We start from the raw sequence: 25,766 nt of genomic DNA on the forward strand, positions 1-25,766 counted from the left end.
AGCTGTGAAGCATTTATGCTAACCACCATGCTACCGTGCTGCCCCAATCATTGGAAAATGATCCTCAGAGAATCCACTATTTCCTCCCTGGCCTCCTGCAACAGTCTGGGGTACAATCCACATGTCCCTGGTGATGTACTCACCTTAAAGGATGACAGTCCTTCCAGTACCTCCTCTCACACTTTGCTTATTGTATCTAATATTTCACACTCCTCCTTTTCAACTTTACTGTTTGAATCATCCCTCTCCTTAGTGAAAACAAAGACAAAGTATTCATTGGGAACCCTGTCCAGATCTTCCGACTCAATCCACAGGTTACCATTATAAGGGTCCTTCCTGTTGATTCCCTTGTTTCCCTTTTCTTTATTTTTGCTGTTTTCATTTTTGATCCATGGATATTTAATGGACATGGATCAGTATGTCAAGCAGCAGAAAAAATGGGGATTTCAAGTAGTTACAACATAGTATATGTTGCTGCTAGCTTTGGGCAGCAAGACCCAGACTCTGGGCCATCCGGGAGATGGAGTGGGACTCAGTTCATTTGGTTGGCTGGTAACCAATGATTTGGCCAAAAGGCTATATGCTGCCTGGCAACGGATGGTGACTAGGTCTGACTCGAGTGAAATGATTTTTAGAGACCCAAGGAAAGCAGAGTTGAGACCTGGACACACAGTTGTATTTGCTGTATCGTTCTTCTTATAAATGAAAAGTAATTGTATTTAAATTTACAAACCTGGTAATTACTGGGCAGCAAAGGGCCAAAGGCTATATGAATTTTTCTAAGACTTATTGGTTAATTCAATTGTGTTGTGACTCGAGATCAACTGGGGCTGGAATTGACCGTGCCCTGACCCAGGGTGATGTAACACCAAGTACATCTCTGATAGATCCTGCCTACCTTTTTCTCAGTTATTCTCTTGTTTTCTATCTATGAAACCTCTTTGCATTTTCTTTGCTCTTACCTTACTCAGCAGTTGTGGCAAGGCCTAAACAATATAACGGGCTACTAAGCGTGGCGGTGCAGTATCTCCAGCAGCAGCGCACCCCTCCACGATGAACTCAATGCATTCTATGCTAGGTTCGAGCAGGAAACCAACGATCTGCTGTTGAATGCCCCAGCAGCCCATGACACCCATACTCACCATCACAGCTTCCGAAGTCAGATCGGCTTTCCTGAAAGTGAACCCATGAAGGCGACGGGTCCGGATGGGATCCCTGGTCGTGCACTAAGACCCTGCACAGACCAGCTGGCAGATGTGTTCGTGGACATCTTTAACCTATTACAACTCCGCTCCGAGGTCCACACCTGCTTCAAGAAGAGCACCATCATACCGGTGCCAAAGAAAAAACAAGCAACGTGCCTCAATGATTACCGTCCAGTGGCCCTGACTTCAGTAACAATGAAGTGCTTCGAGAGGTTGGTCATGAAGTTCATCACCTCCATACTCCCAGAACACCTTGATCCACTTCAATTCGCATACCGTCGCAACCGATCCACAGCAGACACCATCTCCCTGGCCCTACACTCATCCCTAGAGCATCTCTGCAACAAGGACTCATACATCAGACTCCTATTTATTGTCTACAGCTCCGCCTTCAACACCATGATCGCAGCCAAGCTCATATCAAAGCTCCAAAACCTAGGACTTGGCTCCTCACTCTGCAACTGGATCCTCGACTTTCTAACCCACATACCACAATCAGTAAGAATGAACAACACCTCCTCCACAATAGTCCTCAATACCGGGGCCTTGCAAGGCTGCGTACTTAGCCCCCTACTATACTCACTGCACACACACGACTGCGTGGCAAAATTTAGCTCCAATTCCATCTACAAGCTGACGATACAACCATAGTGGGCTGAATCTTGAATAGCGATGAGTCAGATTACAAGAGGGAGATTGAGACCTAGTGCAGTGGTGCAGTGACAACAACCTATCCCTCAATGCGAGCAAAACTAAAGAGTTGGTCATTGACTTCAGAAAGCAAAATACTGTACACACCCCTGTCAGCATTAACGGAGCCGAGGTAGAGATGGTTAGCAGTTTCAAATTCCAAGGGGTTTACATTTCCAAAAATCTGTCCTGGTCCACCCACGTCGACGCTACCACCGGGAAAGCACAAAAGCACCTATACTTCCTCAGGAAACTAAGGAAATTCGGCATGTCCACATTAACTGCTACCAACCTTTACAGATGCACCATAGAAAGAATCCTATCTGCTGCATCACAGCCTGGTATGGCAACTGCTCGGCCCAAGACCGCAATAAACTTCAGAGAGTTGTGAACACAGCCCAATCCATCACACAAACCTGCCTCCCATCCATTGACTCCATCTACACCTCCCGCTGCCAGGGAAAGTGAGCAGCATAATCGAAGACGCCACCCAATCGGCTGAATCACTCTTCCAACTTCTTCCACCGGACAGGAGATACAAAAGTCTGAGAACACACACGAACAGACGCTTCCCAGGCTTTTCCCTAAACTACCCTAACCTCATTAACACTACACCCCTGTAGGCTTCACCCAATGCCAGTGTTATGTAGTTACATTGTGTACCTTGTGTTGCCCTATTATGTATTTTCTTTTATTTCTTTTTCTTTTCATGTACTTAATGATCTGTTGCGCTGTTTGCAGAAAAATACTTTTCACTGTACCTTGGTACATGTGACAATAAACAAAATCCACAAAATCCACCTTCCTATACTGCTCTGGGCTTTCTCCAGTATTAAGGGAGCGATTCTCCGCTCCCCACGCCAGGTGGGAGAATCGTGGGAGGGCCGGGCGACTCACACCACGCCGCCCTGGCACCCCCCGCGATTCTCCCAACCCCCGCTCCCATTTTTCACGGCGACCGGCGATTCTCCGAACGGCCTAACGTTCCCGACCAGTTCACGCTGCCACAACCACACCTGGTCGTTGCCGTCGTGAACATGGCGCCAAAGTTTCGTTTGTGGCTTGTGGGGGGCGGAGAGGGGAGTGAGCACCACGGCCGTGCTCGGGAGGGGACTGGCCCACGATCGGTGCCCACCGATCGTCGGGCCGGCGTCTCCAAGAGACGCACTCTTTTCCCTCCACCACATCTTGCGGGGCAGCGGAGGGGAAGACAGCAACCGCGCATGCACGGGTTGGAGCCGGCCAACCTGCGCATGTGCGGCTGACGCCACTTAGGCGCCGCCGTCGCATCATTCTCGGCGCGCCGCCTTTACGGAGCACCGCTCCTAGCCCCTGGGGGGGGAGGGGATGTGAATAGGGTGTGAGGAGCGGCCTCCGAGCCCGTTGTGAAACTCGGCCGAGTTCACGACGGCCTTTCCGATGCCGCGCGGGAGTGGAGAATTCCGCCCTAAGTCTTTTGTGACTGTCATAAGCTTTTTTTGTCTGCTTTTATCTTTGCCTGTATGCTTCTGGATAAACAGGGACTCTCGATGTGGAAGTGCTATCCTTTTTCTTTGCTCTATGCGGAGGAAAGTTCCAAAGACTAACAGTCGTCTGAGTCAGTGGGAGACTCATTGTTCTGAAGATGTGAGCCCTTGTTCTGGATTCCTGTATGGGATGTGCCCCCTCAGAATCATAAATGAAAACAGAAAATGCTGGAAAAACCCAGTAGGTATGGCAGTATATGTGTCGAGAGAAACAGAATTAAGGTTTGGAGTCTGTATGAATCTTCTGCAGAACTGAGGTAGAAATGTGAAGGGTTTTAATGCTGTTGAATAGAGGGAGTGGAGCAGGTGGTGCAAGATAGGTCAGGAATAAGTTGGGGTTCAGGAGAGAGGTCGAAGAAGTCATAAGTCATGGACATAAAACAAATGGAGTTAAAGACCATGGCTAGTGACATAAAGGTCAGATAGCAGAATGTGTTAACAGCAGAACAAGGGTCAGCACTTTCTGAAAGCAAAATATGAGAACAAAAGGGGAGGGGTGTTGGTGGGAAAAAAATCAAAATGAAGGCTATGTGCAGCTGCAAACTAAGCTGTCAGTGACCTGGGACAAACCCATTGAGTTATGCTTCAACTGTCTGAGGCAATGCAGCCCATTTGAAGTTGTTGAACTTCTAATGCAGTGCTAAAGCCACAGAGTGGCCATAGCCACCAGATCGCCCCCCTGTGGACCATGCAACTCTCATAATAAGAGTCCTGGAAACTTGCTGGGGGGCTGCCCTGACATTCCTGGACATCTCCCACATGACGGCAGCTCTTCCTGTCGCTAGTAAAATGCACAAATCTGGAGGTGGAAGATAATTGGCCAGTTAGTTGGTTTAATTGATTGCCCGCCTCCCGTCAGCTGATCTACCATCTGAGAATATCTTGTGATGATAAGACATTGAGTTCCTCTCCCAACACCTTCTGCCGCCATTTTAGAAAGCCTCCTGACTCTCAACCTGTCTCCAGGTAGCTAGTAAAATCTGGCTCTGTTTTACAGCTGGCATTTGATCGTAGTCTTTACAGCACTTTTTGACTTTTTCAAAACTAACTTACCTACCCACCTCCTCAAAAAAATCTTTCATATTTGTGGTGGTATGATTTGCATAGCTGTCTGCCATTGGTGCAGAACACCGGCTTACCATTGGCCCTGGTCGGTCATGTGCCTCTTGACCAATTGGTTGAGACTAGTCATGTGACGGCTCTCCGATTGGTCGAGAGGCTGAGTTAACCACGCCTCCATACCGAGGTATAAATAGTCAGAACGCCCGGCGGTCGTCCATTTATTGTAGTCGACCGCAGGGCTAAGTTCTAGCTTATTAAAGCCTAATTTTTGTACAGCAACTCGTCTCACGTGCAATTGATGGCTCATCAATTTAATAAGCTAGATTTTTGAAGATGGAGTTCCGGATCGAGGTATAAATAGTCAGAACGCCCGGCGGTCGTTCATTTATTGTAGACGACCGCAGGGCTAAGTTCTAGCTTATTAAAGCCTAACTTTTGTACAGCAACTCGTCTCACGCGCAATTGATGGCTCATCAATATTAAAAATGTTGCTCTCGAGTAGGCTGTGTATGTTTCGATCTTGTACTGGAAGATTTTTTTTTAATCTCCCTTCATGCCTGAATATATTTATGGACTAATGCTTTTTCCTGTCTATTTTATCTTTCCTTAACGAAGAAGAGAGTGAGAGAAGGACGTGAAAAGAGAGTGATGGAACAAGTGGGAAAGGAGAGAGAAAAAAGAAAGGGAGAGGGAAATAGAGTGAACGAAAGCAGAGGGAAAGATAGAAGGGGAGAAAAGAGAAAAGGGAGAGAAAGACAGAAGGGGACAGAAAGAAAGGGAAAAAGAGAGAGGGAGAGAGAGACAGAGTAAGACAGAATGGTTACCCTCTACTCTTCCCTGAGCAGGATTCTGTCTTCCTGCCTTCTCCTGCACATATGCTTCCTCAAATGTTTCTTGATTACTTCCTCAAGGACAGATCCTTAAGATGCCCCAAAGTATTTGATATTCAGTCATTATTTTACATAGCCAAACATGACAGTTGATTTGCGCACAGCAAGAAACCACAGAAAATAACAATTGATCCATTGAGAAGAATATGCTTTTCCCTATGAAATGGGAACGTACTTTAAATTAAAAGTACTCTTCAAACTTTAAATTTTACCAGTCTATTTTTAAAATTATACTTTTGATCAAAATAACAATAATTCACTGTAAAATTAACTGCTTCACTGGTTGACATCAAAACTCAGAGAGATAGTTTGTGCTTGATTTAATTTTCAGTATTATGCAGTCTACCAGAGGTTTATTTTTTGCAGGGGAAATGAGATTTGCCCCCTTTCTTTGGGATTCCTACATTACCCATAATTCCTGGCTGACCTGTTCCCAGAGCCACCAACACTGCTGAAATACAAGCTGTGACAATCTCCGCCGGCGGGATGCTCCATTTTGCCAGCAGCCCGGGGCTTTCCCAACAGCATGAGGCTGCCCCACAATGGGAAACCCCATTGACCGGCCAGGGTAACGGGGCACCCCACCGGCTTGGTGAACGTGGAATGTGGCGCGGCGGGGTGGAGAATCCAGCCCAAGGTTTATAATCAGCAAGATGAACAAATTACAGTCATTTAAACGGTAAATAGAATTCCAACATAGCTCCTTAAAGTCACAATTTGATAGTGTTGATTACTTCAGATATTGGACAATAAAGCTCATTTCTAGTTGGACTACGATAAATAAAACAATTTTACAAAGTAGACTGTACAGGTAGAGTTGGACATAATTGTTTTAGCAAAGTAAAATAAGATTAGAAATTACTGTCAAGGAAATCTTGACGTCACTCTTTTAGCTAATAACTGGTACTTCAAATTTCTTCTTAAAAGGAATTGGCCTCTTTGGGGATTGTAAAAATAAAGGGCACGATTTAAAATTTCTCAGTGTCATTATGGGGGCGATTAGCAGGGTGTTTCTGAATGGCCACTCTGGTGATATCACGGCCTGTATTTAATGGCACTTAGTGCCGGAAATGAGCCCCCATGAACCTCTTGCCATTATTGGCTGTCTCACTGTCTGATTTGCCAGACTCAAGCCTCAGTGTCTTGCCGCTAACAAGTGGCAACTGCTTTTACACACACCCTCAACACTCACTCCAAATCAACACACAAGCATGGCAACGCACAGACCTGGTTCTCGCTTTGGGGATGTCGAATTCACCAGGTTTCTCAACGCCGTGACTGCGGGATGGGACATCCTGTTCCACCGAGCTGGGATTGGAGGCCCAGCAGCAGAGTCAGCAATACAGCCTGGGTAGCAGTGGCAGTGGCTGTCACTGCGAGCAGCATGACAGGAGGACCTTCATACAGTGTTGGAAAAAGACAAACGACTTCCACCAAGCTGTAAGGGTAAATTATCACCTCTCTCCTGGTATCCGTTCCGCTACCACCCCTCAAATTCCCAACCCCCCCACAAATCACTGGCAACACCTCACACCCTCTCCATATCCCGGGCGGGATTCTCTGAACCTGAGGTTAAGTGTTGATGCCATCGCGTTGCACAACGGCGTCAACATGCCCTCAAGAGCAGCGATTCTGACCTCTACAGGGGGCCAGCACGGCACTGGAGGGACACATGCCGCTCCAACTGCTGTGACTGGCGCCAATGTGCGCATGCGCAGTAGCTCCCTTCTCCGTGGCGGCCCCTACACAACATGGCGTAGGGCTACAGGGGCCGGCGCGGAGTGAAAGAGGCCTCCAGCCCGAGAGGCCAGCCCGCTGATTGGTAGGCCCCGATCGCGGGCCAGGCCACACGGAGCCCCCCCCCCCTCCCCTTCCACCAGGCCGCCTCCGGATGCATGAATGCCGAGGTCTCGACGGGTAAGACCACACGTGGACGGCGCCGGCGGGACTCAAATTTTTTTTACGGCCATCCCAGGTGGAGAATTGCCGGGTGATCCGTGTAGAGAGGCACCCGACCGGTGCCGTGCCGACCGCACCGGCGCCAATGGCACCAATTCTCCGCTCTCAAGAGAACCAGCGGAACAGCGTCGGTGCGGCATCGCGTGATTCACGCCCAGCCCGCCGATTCTCCAGCCCCGCCTGGGCTGAGAGAATCTCACCCCCATGTTCATACTTGCTCATCAGAACTCAATGGCACACACCAGCACAACCCCTTGATGTTCAGGTGTGGTGCCCACACATGCCATCTGCTATAGAGCCCCCTGAACCATCAAGCATGCGGCCCACAATGCACTCTTTGTCCCTGCAGAAGAAGATAGCCCATAATAAACGGGTAAAGGCCAAGACCGGGGACGTAGTACCAGAGATTCAAGTCCTCACCGCTTGTGAGGAACAGGCCCTGGAAATCGTGTGGTGGTCCGACGAGAGAGCAGTCACCAAAGCGAGATTGCCCTGCGCCGCAGAGGTGAGAATCCTTTTGCCTTCAACCAGATGATGATCTTAAGTGACTTGTTCATGTCAGACAAAAGTATCCTTCCCTCTCACTGACCCAATGTCCATTATCTCGCAGGATCTTCATCCAATGGGACTGCACCATCCGGAGTCATTCCCCCTCACCACCCAAGAGATCACCTTGGAGGAGAGCTCTGAGGAAATCACCATTGACCTGTCACAACTATCTTCCACTAGCACAGAGACACATACCTCGGTGGGCGACATTAGTGGACAGGCTTCTGGGGCACAATCTGGTGAACATTACATAGTTGCTGATGCATATCAGGTGGGGGCAGGAACATTCACGGGGATCAGCTGTTGGAGGTCTGCTGGATTCAGGACTCAGCTGAGTCCCAGTCAGATGCCGAGCCTCTGGACAAGGTTTGGTGTGGATTGGACACCCCACTGAGATGGAACTGGACATGTCAGCGGCAGTTTCTGTCATCAGTCTTTGTGCATTTACTGTCATCCGGACAGGTTTTCAGCCATTCGAGCTTTACTTCATGGGGACCTGACTGGCCACATTATCGGCAAGCCCTTAGAAATAGAGGGCACAGCCCACGTGCCAGTGGCATATGGAGACCAGTCCACTTGCCTACCATTGGTGGTAGGCTGCGGCAACGGGCCCAGCCTATTGTGGCGCGTCACCTACATTTGGATTGACAAAGCATGTGCCAGATTAATAATAATCTTTTTTTGTCACAAGTAGGCTGACATTAACACTGCAATGAAGTTACTGTGGAAAGCGCCTAGTCGCCACATTCTAGCGCCTGTTCGGGTAATGAGCCGCTATGGGAATTGAACCTGCGCTGCTGGCCTTGTTCTCCATTAAAAACCAGCTGTCTAGCCCACTGAGCTAAACCAGCTCTTTCCCCCATGTACACCCGTGGACTGGATGGAGTGCTGTCCAAATTCCCTTCGGTTTTTGCCAAAGGCCCCGGGACCATTGAAGGAGGTATGGTCATGATAAATGTGGAGGAAGCCCCGGTATTTCCACGTCCGCCCTGTGCCGTACGCACCTTGCGCCAAGGTAGACCAGGAATTGGACATTTTGGAGCAGCTGGGGATTATTCATCTTGTCCACTATGCCGTTTGGGCTGTGGCTGTAGTCCCCGTGTTGAAGCTGGACGGGTCTGTGCGGCCCTGTGGGAGTATAAAATGACTGTAAACCGGGTATCCCACCTTGACCATTACCCAGTCTCTGGGATCAAAGATCTCTACGCCCAGCTCAGCGGAGGAAAAATGTTCAATAAGCTGGAAATGAGCCATGCGTACTTGCAGCTGGTGCTCAAGCCAAGTTCCCGGAAATATGTGCCCATCGGAGATTGTACGAATATACACAATTGCTATTCAGAGTCTCCTCAAGTGTGTGATATTTTAGAGAGTTATGGAGAACATCTTTTTTTTTAAAAATAGTTTTTATTGAAATTTTTACAAAATACAAAATATAAACATCTTAACTCTATTAACAACCACCCGCGGTAACACCCCATGAACAATACCCCCCCCCCCCCCCCCCCCCCCCCCCAGCTTCAAGAGCAACTTCAAACAAAAGGAAAGAACAAAAAAAAAGAGCACTCAGACAACGAAAGGGAAAGAGATATCTCCCTCCCCCCCCAACCTTACCCCCCCCCCCCCCCTCCCCTCCCGGGTTGCTGCTGCTGTCGGCCTATTTCCCTACCGTTCCACCAGGAAGTCCAGAAAAGGCTGCCACCACCTGAAAAACCCTTGTACTGATCCCCTCAGGGCAAATTTCACCCTCTCCAATTTAATGAACCCCGCCATATCAGAGATCCAGGCCTCCACGCTTGGGGGCCTCGCATCCTTCCATTGGAACAAGATCCTACGCCGGGCTACTAGGGACGCAAAGGCCAGAACACCGGCCTCTATCGCCTCCTGCACTCCCGGCTCCACTGCAACCCCAACAATTGCGAGTCCCCAGTCTGGTTCGACCCTGAATCCCACCACCCTCGACACCGTCCTTGCTACCCCCTTCCAAAACTCCCCCAATGCTGGGCACGCCCAAAACATATGGGCGTGGTTCGCTGGACTCCCCGAGCACCTAGCACACCTGTCCTCTCCCCCGAAAAACCTGCTCATCCTCGACCCAGTCATGTGGGCCCTATGCAGCACCTTGAACTGTATGAGGCTAAGCCTCGCACAGGAAGAGGAGGAATTCACTCTCTCCAGGGCATCCGCCCACGTCCCCTCCTCAATCTCCTCACCCAGCTCCTCTTCCTTACCCTTCAGTTCCTCCACCGAGGCCTCGTCTACCTCCTGCATTACCCGGTATATGTCCGAAATCCTCCCTCCTCCGACCCACACCCCCGAGAGCACCCTGTCCCGTACCCCCCGTGGGGGCAACAAGGGGAACCCCTCCATCTGCCGCCTGGCAAACGCCTTAACCTGCATGTACCGAAAAATGTTCCCCGGGGGGAGCCCAAACTTCCCCTCTAACTCCCCCAAACTCGCGAACCTCCCCTCCACAAACAGGTCCCTCAACCTCCTAACCCCTGCCCTGTGCCAGCCCAGAAATCCACCATCAATGCTCCCTGGGACAAACCGATGGTTCCCCCGTATCGGGGCCTCCATCGAGCCCCCCATTTCTCCTCTGTGCCGTCTCCATTGCCCCCAAATTTTCAGGGTAGCCGCCACCACCGGGCTTGTGGTATACCTCGTTGGAGGGAGCGGCAACAGCGCCGTTACTAGCGCCTCCAAGCTCGTGCCCACACAAGACGCCGCCTCCATCCTCTTCCATGCTGCCCCTTCCTCGTCCATTACCCACTTACGCACCATCGCTGCGTTGGCAGCCCAATAGTTCCCACAGAGGTTGGGCAACGCCAGCCCCCCACCATCCCTGCCTCGTTCCAGGAACACTCTTCGAACTCTCGGAGTTCCATGCGTCCACACAAATCCCGTGATACTCCTGTTGACCCTCCTAAAAAAGGCCTTCGGGATAAGGAAGTGGAGGCACTGGAACAGAAACAAAAACCTCGGGAGCACCGTCATCTTAACGGACTGCACCCTCCCCGCCAATGACAGCGGTAACATATCCCACCTCTTAAACTCCTCCTCCATCTGCTCCACCAACCTTGTGAGGTTGAGCTTGTGCAGGGCCCCCCAGCTCCCCATCACCTGGACCCCTAGGTACCTGAAGCTCTTCCCTGACTGCTTCAATGGGAGCCTACCAATCCCCTCCTCTTGATCCCCCGGATGCACCACAAACACCTCACTCTTGCCCAGGTTCAACTTATACCCCGAGAAACCCCCGAATTCCCTAAGAATCCTCATCATCTCCGGCATCCCCCCCACTGGGTCCGCCACATACAGCAACAGGTCGTCCGCGTACAGCGACACTTGATGCTCCTCCCCACCCCGCACCAGGCCCCTCCAGTTGCCTGACTCCCTCAATGCCATGGCCAGGGGCTCAATCGGCAACGCGAAGAGCAAGGGGGACAGGGGGCACCCCTGCCTCGTCCCCCGGTACAGCCAAAAGTACTCCGACCTCCTCCTATTTGTGGCTACACTCGCCATTGGGGCCTCGTAGAGCAGCCTCACCCACCGGATAAACCCCTCCCCAAACCCAAACCTCTCCAACACCTCCCACAAATACTCCCACTCAATCCTATCGAAGGCCTTCTCCGCGTCTAATGCCACCACTATCTCCACCTCCCCTTCCACAGCCGGCATCATAATGACGTTGAGGAGCCTTCGAACGTTTGTGTTCACCTGCCTTCCCTTCACAAACCCCGTCTGGTCCTCATTAATGACCCCAGGCACACAATCCTCTATTCTAGTGGCCAGGATCTTTGCCAGTAGCTTTGCATCGGCGTTCAGCAGCAAAATCGGCCTATATGATCCACACTGCAGAGGGTCCTTGTCCCGCTTCAGGATCAAGGAAATCAGCGCCCGTGACATAGTTGGGGGCAGAGCCCCCCCCCCCTCCCTTGCCTCGTTAAAGGTCCGGACCAACAGGGGGCCCAACAGGTCGAAATACTTTCTATAGAATTCCGCCGGAAACCCGTCCGGCCCCGGCGCCTTCCCCGACTGCATGCTCCCTATCCCTTTGACCACCTCCTCCAGCTCGATCGGCGCCCCTAGTCCCTCGACTTGCTCCTCTTCCACCCTCGGGAATCGCAGCTTGTCCAAGAAGCGCCCCATTCCACCCCCCTCCACCGGGGGTTCAGACCGGTACAGTTCCCCATAGAAGTCCCTGAAGACCCCATTGACATCTACCCCCCTCCGCACCACCTTCCCAGCTCTATCCATCACTCCCCCAATCTCCCTGGGCGCGTCTCACTTCCGGAGCTGGTGCGCCAACATCCTGCTCACCTTCTCCCCATATTCATACACCGCTCCCTGTGCTTTCCTCCACTGAGCTTCCGCCTTTCTGGTCGTCAGTAGGTCAAATCTGGCCTGAAGGCTACGCCTCTCCCCCAGCAATCCCTCCTCTGGGGCCTCCGCATATCTCCTATCCACCTGCACCATCTCCCCTATCAGTCTCTCCCTCTCCCTCTGCTCCCCCCTCTCCCTATGGGTTCGGATGGAGATCAATTCCCCCCTCATCACCGCCTTCAATGCCTCCCAGACCGTCCCTACTCAAACCTCCCCATTATCATTGGCCTCGAGGTACCTCTCAATACACCCCCGAACCCTCCCGGCCACCTCCTCATCTGCCAACAGCCCCACCTCCATGCGCCAGAGCGGACGTTGGTCCCTCTCTTCCCCCAGCCCGAGGTCCATCCAGTGCGGGGCATGATCCGAAATGGCAATGGCGGAGTATTCCACTTCCTCCACCCTCGACACCAGCCCCCTGCTCAGGACAAAAAAGTCAATCCTCGAGTAGGCCTTATGTACATGGGAGAAAAACGAGTATTCCCTGGCCCTTGGCCTCGCAAACCTCCAGGGGTCCACCCCCCCCATCTGGTCCATGAATCCCCTCAGCACCTTAGCCGCCGCCGACCTCCTACCCGTTCGGGACTTGGATTGATCCAATGGGGGATCCAGTACTGTGTTAAAGTCCCCCCCCAATGATCAGGCCCCCCGCCTCCAGGTCCGGAATGCGGCCCAACATACGCCGCATAAACCCCGCATCGTCCCAATTTGAGGCATAGACATTCGCCAACACCACCCGCTCCCCCTGCAGCTTGCCACTCACCATCACGTACCTCCCGCCACTGTCAGCCACCACCTTCAACGCCTCAAACGACACCTTCTTCCCCACTAGGATCGCCACCCCCTTACTCTTCTCATCCAGCCCTGAGTGGAACACTTGGCCCACCCACCCCTTCCTCAGCCGGATCTGGTCCACCACTCTCAGATGTGTCTCCTGGAGCATGGCCACATCCGCCTTCAGTCCCTTCAGGTGCGCAAATACTCGGGCCCGTTTGACCGTCCCATTCAGCCCCCTCACATTCCAAGTTATCAGCCGGATCCGAGGGCTCCCTGCCCCCTTCCCCTGCCGATTAGCCATACCCCATCCCTTGCCCACCCCCGGCCAGCGTCCCACGCTCTGCCCGTTTCCCACGGCGGCAACTCCCCCCCCTCCAGCACCCCCGCGTCCTCCAGCTCCTTCCTGACCGTTTCAGCAGCAACCCGGTACCCCCCCTCCCCCCTCCCCCCCAGGCTAGGACCCCGACTCCCGCCCTACTTTCGGCTCCTCCCAACGTGGGCCTGCCCCACCTCCATTGTGCTGCCCGTCAACGAGTCCACCCTCCCCCCCGCTCCTGCGCGGGAAAAAAAACCACGCCCCCACCCTCTCACAGCGCAGGAACCCCGCAGAAAGCCCGCGCTTTCGCCCTGCCGGGCCCCACCTCCTCCAGGGCCACTCCCATTGTCAGTCCCCCCCACCAGCTCCCCGAACTCCCCGTTTACCCCTCTGCCCGAACCCGTCCACCTGACCCCTGCTTAAAAACCCATATAGAAAAAACCGTACGACATCACCCCACCCACCCTAAAGCCACCCCACATCTTACACTAAACCAAGCAAATTCAAATACAGTATAAATAACTACAGTATTATACAGCATCCCCCATCAGGGGGACCCTCAGTTTTAGTCCAGCTTCTCGGCTTGCACAAAGGCCCACGCCTCCTCCGGGGACTCGATCCTTATAGGTGACCCGCAGACGCGCCGGCTGCAACATTCCAAACTTCACCTTCCGTCTGTGTAGCACCGCCTTCGTCCGGTTAAACCCGGCCCTCCGCCTCGCCACCTCCGCACTCCAGTCCTGGAAGATCCGCACCTCCGTGTTCTCCCATTTGCTGCTCCGCTCCTTCTTGGGCCACTGGAGCACACACTCATGATCCACGAACCGGTGGAACCTCACCAACACCGCCCACGGCGGCTCGTTCGGCTTGGGCCTCCTAGCCAGAATTCTGTGGGCCTCCTCCAACTCCAGGGGCCCCTGGAGGGACCCAGCCCCCATCAGCGAGTTTAGCATCATCACCACATAGGCCGCTAGGTCCGACCCCTCCAGCCCCTCCGTGAGGCCCAGGATCCGCAAATTCTTCCTCCTCGACCGGTTGTCCAGCTCCTCAAACCGCTCCTGCCATCTTTTATGGAGCGCCTCGTGCATTTCCACCTTCCCCGCCACGGCCACGACCTCATCCTCCCTTTCGGCGGCCTGCTGCTGCAGCTCCCGATCGCAGCCCCCTGGGCTGTCTGGGTCTCCATCAGTTCCCTGTTGGTTACCTTGATGGACTCCAGCAGCTCCAACTTCAGCTCCTGGAAGCAGCGCAGCAGAATCATCTGCTGCTCCTGGACCCACTTCCTCAGCTCCTCGAAGCCTTTGCCGGCCGCCATTTTGTTTTTCTGCCCCCGATTATTCCTAGCTGTTTCCGACGATTTTCTCGCTGCCCCACTCCTGATCCGGACCATGGGACCGTTGGGGTCGACTCCTGGGCTCTTCCCCCGTTGGGATTCACCGCCTCAGCTCCGTTGGGGGCCCTGAAAAGAGCCCCAAAGTCCGTTATTCGCGGGAGCCACCGAATGTGTGGCTCAACTGCGCATCGCCGCCACCGGAAGTCTTATGGAGAACATCTTGAGGGTTGCCAAAGGTGGGCGTCTACCTAGACGATGTTCTCATCACCGGGACCTCACATCAGGAACACATGGCAACCTAACTGAGGTCGTCGAGCGGTTTGCTTGGGCTGGGGTCCACCTCCAGAGGGAGAAGTGCATTTTCCACATGTCAGAGGTCACGTTATCTCGGCTACCGGGTGGACAGCAGAGGCCTTCATCCAGTGGAGGAAAAGGTGCGGGTAAGTCGCCAGGCCTCCATATCCCGTGACCAAATGGAACTCCGCTCTTTCCTCAGCCTGGTGAACTATTACAGGAAGTTCCCAGATGGCCAAGCTGCTCAGTCACTCCACCAACTACTGAAGTAGGGACAGACTGGGACTGGGGACACCCACACCAGAAGGCATTTCACGAGATGAACAGCGTCTCTCGTCAGAGGAATTGCTCACCCACTTCGACCTGGACAAGCCCCTGCTCCTCACGTGCGACGCCTCGCCATACGGCGGTGGGGCGGTCCTGGCACACCGCATGCCCAATGGCTCGGAGTGACCTATAGCTTTTGCGTCCTGCATGGTGGTGGATGCCAAGCGAAACTAGGCCCAGATAGAAAAGGAAGGCTTGGCAGTGGTGCTTGCGGTGAGGAAATTCCACCAGTACATTTATTGGCATGCGTTCATGGTATATACCGACCACAAGCCCCTGCTGAGGTTATGTAAGGAAATTCGGGTGATTCCAACGATACCATCTGCCTGCTTCTGTCGGCCTGCGAATACACTTTAGAGCATCGCCTGGACACAACAATCCTACACGCGGACACCTTGAGCCGCCTTCACCTACCCACAAAGCAACCGGCTCCTGCCGCAGCCATGGAGTTGATAGCCGCCCTCCATTTCATGGACAATTTGCCAGTAGCAGCAGCTCATATCCAAGAATGGACCCAGACTGACCCCGAGTTGTCGAAGGTCCAACATATCGTCTAATACAGGGCCCGACATAGGGTGATACCAGAAGGGCTGAGGGCTTACACCTCCAAGCAGCCCGAGATGAGTGTTGAAGATGGCATCATCCTGAGGGGCATGCGGGTGGTCGTACCCAAACGGGGGGGGGGTGCGCCCCTGTTAAAAGCCCTCCTTAACGGGTACTCCGGGCTGGCCAAGATGAAAATGTTGACGCACAGCTACGTTTGGTGGCCCGGACTGGATGCCGAGATCGAGCCGATGGCGCAAAATTGCACCCTATGCCAGGAACACCAGGACAAAGAACAAAGAACAAAGAAAATTACAACACAGGAACAGGCTCTTTGGCCCTCCTAGACTGCGCCGATCCAGATCCTTTATCTAAACCTGTCGCCTATTTTCCAAGGATCTACTTCCCTCTGTTTCCCGCCCGTTCATATATCTGTCCAGATGCATCTTAAATGATGCTATCATGCCCGCCTCTACCACCTCTGCTGGCAAAGCGTTCCAGGCACCCACCGCCCTCTGCGTAAAAAACTTTCCACACACATCTCCCTTAAACTTTCCCCCTCTCACCTTGAAATCATGGCCCCTTGTAATTGACACCCCCACTCTTGGAAAAAGCTTGTTGCTATCAATCCTGTCCATACCTCTCATAATTTTGTAGACCTCAATCATGTCCCCCCTCAACTTCTGTCTTTCCAATGAAAACAATCCTAATCTACTCAACCTTTCTTCATAGCTAGCACCCTCCATACCAGGCAACATCCTGGTGAACCTACTTTGCACCCTCTCTAAAGCATCCACATCCTTCTGGTAATGTGGCGACCAGAACTGCACGCAGTATTCCAAATGTGGCCTAACCAAAGTCCTATACAATTGTAAGAAGTCTTACAACACCAGGTTAAAATCCAACAGGTTTGTTTCAAACACGAGCTTTCGGAGCACTGCTCCTTCCTCAGGTGAATGAGGTGAATTCCATCAGGTTACCTGAGGAAGGAGCTGCACTCCGAAAGCTTGTGTTTGAAACAAACCTGTTGGACTTTAACCTGGTATTGTAAGACTTCTTACTGTGCTCACCCCAGTCCAACGCCGGCATCTCCACATCATGGCCATACAACTGTAACATGACCTGCTGACTCTTGTACTCAATACCCCGTCCAATGAAGGCAAGCATGCTGTATGCCTTCTTGACCACTCTATCGACCTGCGTTGCCACCTTCAGGGTACAATGGACCTGAACTCCCAGATCTCTCTGTACATCAAGGTCCACCAACCAGAGACACACTGCTACCTTGACCACTTACGATGATGCAACTAGCACTTGGCCCAGAGGCAACACGCAGGATCCGGACACTGTCCCCCATGCAGCCAAGAAGGAGCCCCGAGACCAGAGGGGAACCAGGGCCCCACCAACCTGTTCTGCATCCTGTTGCACGTCCAGACACTGGGAGACCTGTGGCGCCCATGGACCTGATCTGCGACTGCACAGACAGCAAGATGGATTCTGATACGGACATTAGACAGCCCGGCGATGATACGCTGGCACTGATTGTGCCAGCAGTCTTACCAGCTGGACCATGCCAGCTACAACATTCATCACGGAAGCGGCTATACACCTCCCGGCCAGCTGTACTACCCCTGGAACACCACCCACAACCCAAGCGGCCATGGGACCGTCCACCTGAGGACATGGACATTCCTCCGGACTTGGTGGGGGGACTGAGCTTGCATTGAATTTGCTGCACCTCCTACACCTCAGTGTATGAGCTACTCAGGTGACTAGGGGGCGGAGCTTTCTCCTAATTGGAGGAGCTCTCCACAGAATATAAACCCCGACCTGGATGAAGTGCGGGAAAGGAAACCCTGTGGGGAGTGGAGAGGAGTAATTATTGTGACCCCCCCTCATCCCCCGTCCCATGGCCCGGGGTGCCCCCCGAGCAAAACACTTAAGCCCCCGACCAATCCGAAACCCCCTGATGGGACCCCACTCCCCCAAGCAACAACTCCAGTGCCCTTGAGCTGGATTTCAGAAAATGGAAATGGATACTCACCACCTCAGATCCCCTCAGCAGCCATTGCGCTGGTTTCATGTTTTAAAAAGGAGTACTAAAGATCGCTCGTGTGATTTCTCGCTGGGAAGGTGGTCAATTCCCAGGAGGCTGTTGCATTCAACATCAATCTCATTAATGAGATGTAAATGAATGCAAATGAGGGTTAATGATATGCACACCACATTTGTGCATGATCTAGAACTCCCCATCGAGAATGGGCCGGTTAGATAGCAAACTGATTCGCATCCAGCTATTTAACTGGCGTGCCTAGATCTGCGCCGGGCACAACGCAGTGTTTAAATCACACTCAATATTTAATCCACAAGTTAATTTATTTAATTATAGCATGTTTGTGTTTCCACTGATAGGATAATCATGAGTATGCTACCTGCTCAAACGCTGCTATCACCTCCAGTCATTTCGAGACTACACAGGGCGTGCAATAAACAAGAACAAAACAGCACAGGAACAGGCCCTTCGGCCCACCAAGCCTGCGTCGACCATGGTACCAGCCTAAACTAAAACCGTATGCATTTATGGAGTCCGTATCCTTCCATTCCCACCCTATTCATATATTTGTCTTGATGCCCCTTAAATGCCGCTATCGTACCTGCTCCCACCACCGCACCCAGCAGTGCATTCCATGTATTTACCACCCTCTGTGAAACAACCTGCCATGCACATCTGTTCTAAACTTTTCCCCATGCACTTTAAACTTATGTATCCTAGTACTTGACTCTGCTATCCGAGGAAAGACCATCTGACTATCCACTCTGTCCATGCCACTGATGATCTTATAAACCTCTGTCAGGTCGCCTCTTAATCTCCGTTGTTCCAGTGAGAACAGATTGGGTTTATCTAACCTCTCCTCATAGCTAATGCCCTCTATTACCAGGCAACATCCTAGTAAACCACTCTGTGCCCTCTCCAAAGCATCCACATCCTTCTGGTAGTATGGCGACTAGAATTGTACACAATATTCCAAATGAGGCTTAACTAAAGTCCTGTACAGCTGCATCATGACTTGCCAATTTTTATATTAAATGCCCCGACTGATGAAGACCAGCATGCCATATGCCTTCTTGACCACCTCATCCACATTCGATGCCACTTTCAGTGATTGGTGGACATGCACGCCCAGATCTCTCTGCCTGTCAGTACCCACAAGAGTTCTACCATTTATTGTAACTTATTGTGTAACTTAGATAATATTTTCCAAACCCATGACCTTGGAGAAGGACAAGGGCAACAGACACATGGAAAAACTACCATCTGGAAGTTCCCCTCCAAGCAACTCCCCATCCTGAATTGGAAATATATTGCCGTTCCTTTACTGTCACTGGGTCAAAATTCCAGAATTCCCTCTCCAACAACACCGTAGGTGCACCCACACCACATAGACTGCAATTATTCAAGAAGGCAGCTTACCGCCATCTTTTCAAGGGTAATTAGGGATTCAATGGTGATTATATGCTGGCGTGGTCAGTGGCACCCATATCCTGTAAATGAACTTCACAAAAATGACTGGGAGTGAACGGTCACGTTGTTGTTTATCCTTGAGGTTCAAATGACATCATGAACCACAACACAGGCTGAGTGTTTTATGGATGTCTCACAGACAGGTGATTAAATGGCAGCCTTAAATTCACTTTCTGTCATATATAGACAACGGTACCATGGTTTTAATTTTGTTGATAATAGAAGATAAAAAGAGCCGCAACAGCATTGATTGAAGACTGAGAGGCTATTGTGATGTTATCACTGCACAAATTCATATAATACAGATGGAAAGTAAGGAACTTTTTTGAAGTTCTAAAACATAATTAGATGGGAATTAAAAGTCTGCCGTTTATTACAGAGATACTAAGGGCCCCCATTAGTGACCAGAATTTTACAGAAGTCTGTTAGTCACTGAGCTTGGGGATGCGCTTTACAGAAAGATAAGACTCATTGGCACAAGAAGCTCTGAGCACGCAATTTCAAGGCAATAATTTAGTTTTTGTTTCTCAATTGAAAATATTTCACCTTTTTTATATCATTAATATTTTCAGAATAGATATTTAATCAAGTTGGGAAGCCTTTCATTTCGAAACTAGATGCATAAAGAAGCTTGAAAACTTGACCACGTTTTCGACATTCTGGCTTTCGAAAAGACAATTCCAATGATACCAATTATGAATCTCGTACTCCTCTTTGATTAAAAAAGGAGCATCTGTGATATGGCAACCTTGCACGTCTGGAAAACGATGATCGGCACTTTTTCTGCGAATAGGTTCAAATTGTTACTGCTTCAATGTTTCCAGCAATTAATTTATCTCAACTAGAACAGGACCAAAGCATTGAGCTGAATTTTAACCAGCCAATGCACCTTGATTCTTTTTTTCATCTTTTTGCCTTTTTGCTGAGATACTGAAGTAGCATTTCTGCAGAAAAATGCTTGACTTTAATAATGCTCAGTGACAGGGAGTGGGAAAAACTGCAGTGCTAGTAACAGCAAACAGGCTCGTCATTGATAGCTAAAACACAGGAAACTGTAAAGAAAGCAATTTGAAAAATAGACTAGCTGTACTCTATAATGTATTGTGCATTTGGGAAACGTGGAAACACTCTCTGCTAGTTCAAATAAACACAGTTCAGATTAAGGAAGGAAGTTTACTTGAAGGAAAACAGAATAAAATGCGTTACAAAGGAAGAAAATATTGACATTCAATCAAAATTGATTTATCAATGCTTTGATACCTTCTTTTTGCCAATGCATGTGTCATTTATGTGCCAACAGATGTCTTCCTTCTTGTTTGAAAAAAATTAAAAATAGTAAAAGTTCCAATTTACAGAGCTTTCCCATCTTGCAAGTCAGATACAATCTTAAGAGCATGTCAAAGAATGGTTCTGTTTTCTCTAAAAAACAGTTTATTTTCAAAGCAAGATTATTGGTTAATGCTTTGGATTTGGACGCTTCGTCAGGTCTGACAAAGGTTTTATATTGGATATGTTAATCTGTTTGTTGCACATTTCAGATGTTGACCTATTCTCTATTCCTATTGCTTCTTCTAGGGCTTATTTTCCAAATTTTGTGAAAATGCTGTCCTCTGAACATAAAAGCTCTGAAATCTATAGTCAATCAATCTGTAACAACTGCTTTAGTAAAATCGTGTATGCACCTCAGCATACACCAAATTGAGCATTGCTGAAAAGAGAGACAGGTTGCTGAAACTTTTTGAGAGAGACATGTTGCTGAAACTTTTTGTCTTGTACTCATCGGGAGAAGTATAAGAATGCCAAATTTCAAATAATCACAACAATTTACATGACAGGAAGAAAGTCGACTCTGATAGGCCAAAGAATTGTCATGGAGAAAGCAACTTGGAACTGTAGCCAATGGATCACCTGGAGGATCCTCACACAACACCAATGACGTGTGAACCACACTTTGAGAACCATTAATCAAATGATTTAAAACCTCTTCTCTTAACCTCCTATCTTCAGATATGAGGCACGGCTTTAGCAACCACTTGGAGCCACATAGTGAGCAGTCCAGGGCTGCAGCTTCAGAGTGATGAAATGGGACTCCATCAGAAATCAAACACCCAAATCTATCGTACATAACACTGACATCAAAACTACTTCGGTATGGTTCAGGAACAGTGCGTGAGGTGGCTGCTGTTAACTAGAATGGCAACAACACAGTCTAGAAAGTGATTCAGGAAGACTTTGACCCATATTTAACCATGCACTACTGATCACAGTAAAATCATCTTCAGTTCCAGTTCTTGCTTGGTGACCCAACTGTAATCTATTTGCTAACCACCACAAAATCAAGACAGGTACTGCCATTCCATCTACTTGACCTCAGCACTGGAGGAAGGCAATGTTTTACTATATGTACAGCTTCATGAAGGAGAAGCACATTGTTGATTGAAGCTACATAGTCATTTAAGCTACCCACATTCACCCCCACCCCCATCTATCCCTTGGAATTCCGAGAGCTATGCCAGCCACAAGTAAACCATTACGCAGATAGTTTGTGACCATCAGGATGGAGCATGCCCTTCAGTGTCCAATATCCCGGCCCCTATTTGACTCCTTAATTTTGTGACATTCCTGTGAACATGTAATTTGTTATTGAGCAGCAGGACAAAATGATGGTTGGTTAAAGGATGAAGTGGGCTGATTAGAATATCTCAGCTTTCTGGAACTTTGTACTGGAACATCTGGTACTACTCCTCACACCACATTATCCCACCTCATCTACTCCCATTGATCCTTCAATGTTTCCATGCCAACTCATGCTCCCTAGCCACTCCCCAATGTCACTCATACTCTCTATTTCAACTCAATGTCAACTCATCTGTCTTCCATACTCATTTACCTAATATGCAGTATAAACCTAACCATTGAGTCATAGAACAAAAATGGCAAGTGTGGAACTGCTGAGAAAAATCCCACATTTAGAAATGTTTTTTGTTTTAAAACGTGCTGTTCCTCCAACCCTATAAACGTATCTGTCAGACAAACCAGAGAAAATTGTCAATAACAAAGGCTTCAAGCATGTCACACCTCTTAACGTGTCCAAATAAAAAATGAGACATTGACAAAGGAGATTACAGAAAGATCAACTTATTATAACCACTTAAATATGTCAATCAAGCAAAGTCAACTTCAATTGTCAAAACTGATTCTCTGCTGAGCTAATGCTTTTATTGGTCTGGGCTCTCAGCGAGGAATGTAATAATGAGGATACCCATGGTCCGCCTCCATGAAAATTGCAGGGGCTACAGGATGCTGATAATGGAGCCAACTAGGTTGGGAATGCAGGGTGTGAGTTTGCTACCGACCCTGGAAGAAGCTGCTGGCAGCAGGAATAATGGTGGAAATCTGAGACTTTGGTCCTGCCCACTATTTCTAAAAGCCTCCAGAGTTGCCCGGACTTCATGAAAATCCAGTTAAAAGTATTAAGGGGATCATTTTGGCAATGTTGTAAAGCAGACCCATTGTAAAATAGCCATTTTAGTTAAAGTAGTCCAAAAGTGTTCTGTATAATTGTAAGTCCATGGAGCAGTAATAGTTACCAGATTCCACAGACATTCTACAATGAATGCTAATGAGTAGAACAATGCACAGTGCAGTATTGATAACTCGGAGTACCATATACTCAAAGGCAACATATTGCAGGTCAACTCAATTCACTTCTGAAACATTTACCATTTGCTGCATCCCTCCTCAGCATTGTAATGTCCTATCATCTTATTAATCTAATAATTTATGTAGATGTTCATGTTTGGGGAGAATTTCTCAAGAGACTCTTAAGAATGTAGAATCTAGACTGAACTCGGCTGAACCTAATGATACAAAAAAAATCTTCATATGTCAGACACTTGTATTCCTTCAGAATTTTCCTTAATCAATCACTTATGCTTTACGTGTAGTACATCTCCATTTTTGCTATCTAGTTGCCTTATGGTGTGTGTCTCTGGGTTGGTTGTATGGCTGGAGATTGGGGGCATGTGGCGCAGCAGAATGCTGGGCTCCTACTCCCATATAGACAGCTCTTCATTGATTCTGAGCCTAATTCATACATGGAAAAGTCAATGGGGTTGAAAATCAACCAAAGTCTACGATATGCATTTTCCTCCCTATGTGGCAGCAGGCATTTTTTTTGAAGTACTATAATAACATGTTATGAAACCCCCGCCCTGACTTGACTGGCTATTTTTTTTACAATTTTCCTTTTAGCTCCACTTCCAAATCCTTAATAAATATTGTGAATAGATTGCACTGATCCTTTGGAGGGAGGTGGGGACACCAATTAATTGTGACTACTTCGGAGCAACTCAAAGCAAATGAATTCTCAATTTCTCACCTATTCTATACTATGGATCAATCTCCTATGTGGTATATTGTTAAAGTCTGCAGGACAAATATTCTTGGTGTTTCATTTATCCACAAGTTCTAATGCTACCTCAAAGATTTCCAACATGTTTTTAAAGAATGATCCACTCCCAAAGTACTGCTTTGTATGACCTTTGTATAGTTTTGAGGAACAGTAGGTGATGCATTTGTACACAAGGGGCTGGGCAGGTTTTCTGGACCACTCTGCAATACTGAGCCATATGAAAATAAATACAAAAGCACTTAGAGAATAATGAAAACAATCAAAATGTAAGTTAAGAGCAAGTTATTTCAAGTTTACTTCTCTTTAACATATTGGAGAAATGTACTGTTGAACAGATTACAACAATATATTTTCCTCTGTACAGTCTAGATTCAATCTGGTCTGCAGAATAAACCTCTTCCGCTGTTAATATTAAATGTCCTCAGAGAAATTAGTTTGGAAAGGCTTATTCCAGTTCCCAGTGGATCTGTCTTCAGTGCGAAATTCAGCAAAATCACTCAGGAAAGATTTAGAATAGGCAGTGTGGGAAATGAAAAAGTCAGTCTGATGTCCTCATGAAATTGCACTTCAAGAATATATAAGGGTAACTTAAAAAAAAACATGACCTGACCGAGGAGTGCTTCGTACTGTCACTGAGTACAAAGTGAAATAAAATTCCCTTCCCAGCACTGTCCACTTTTACATCAAAGGGCATAAATGAATAAAAAAAAATATTCACCAATTTTAGGTCATGATTAAAATATTTGAAACGATTGCCATGTTCTTATTTATAGTTCATTAAAAGGGCATCTGCTTGTGGTTTTTTTGCATTAATTAAGATCACAATCTTAAAGAATTTATTTCTTTTCCATGTGTGCTTTTTAAATTCCCCAAGGATAATATGAATGTTACTGAGGTGACTAAACATGCTGTGGTCCTACACATATATGGCTTATCTGGCAGCAATTCAAGAGTATCATCCTGTAAGTCAGTTTTCCGCTCGGTATTTTGGCATTCATTCCCTCTGTGCGGTTTGCTAACAGATTGTTTTGCTAAATAGAATCAGCCTACAGGGAATATTAATTTCCTTTTTCCCACTACAAGACAAATGTAACTTTTAACTTGTTTATCAAGCAATCAAAGATATATCATTCAGCACATTAACTAATTTGTTGATGCGCAAAGTACTTCCTGTGTCTTATGCATAGACATTTCTATGCATTAATAGACACCAAATGGTCCAGCAATTTGCTTTATATTTTCTCATAATGATGCTGGAAAAACAGTTTGAAATATGAGCTGTTCTCATTCAGTGCATCGCTTCAAAAACCATCTCTGCCAGGAATTTATACCAAAGTTCCTACACTGATGACCATGGGAACTGAAACAGTGTCTACAACCCACACTCTGTATTAAAATAAAAGACATAAGGAAATCATACATAAAGGTTGATGTGGTTATTTAGAAGAAAGACAATGTCAAGCACCCCAGGGCTTTTCTGTGTGGCCTTCAAATATGACATGGGTAGAAATTCCCTATTTGGTTTGAGAAAAGAAAATATATACTAACATTTGTGAAATCAATGTTGTAAAGCACTGAAGGTTTTGAAGATGATCGTAGTTGGGAACAAAATGTGGTCTTTAGAAAAGCATACTGGGGATTAAATCATTCCTTCTCACATTCTCTCCTTAATTACCCTGTAAGATGTCACTGGCTAGTGTTAAAGAATCAGACATTGAAAAATGTCACATTCCAAGTTCCTCAGTGAATCTTTGTCTTGACTCATTTAAACTCCACCCTCTGTGAGTTAATGCGACTGTTTTTCAAGGGCACCACCAGATGAAGTGCCTTATAGTAAAGTGTGCTTTGTTTTAGAAGGGGAGGATGAAAAGGAGTAAAACTTGTGATATCAATCTTTCCATTTTCATAAAGCCTGTATTCAGTTGACTAACGCGCAGTGCTAGTGACACCAGACAACAATGTCCTCAGCATTATGCAG

Source organism: Scyliorhinus canicula, chromosome 8 (assembly GCF_902713615.1).
Source record: "Scyliorhinus canicula chromosome 8, sScyCan1.1, whole genome shotgun sequence".
NCBI classification, from domain to species: Eukaryota; Metazoa; Chordata; class Chondrichthyes; order Carcharhiniformes; family Scyliorhinidae; genus Scyliorhinus; species Scyliorhinus canicula.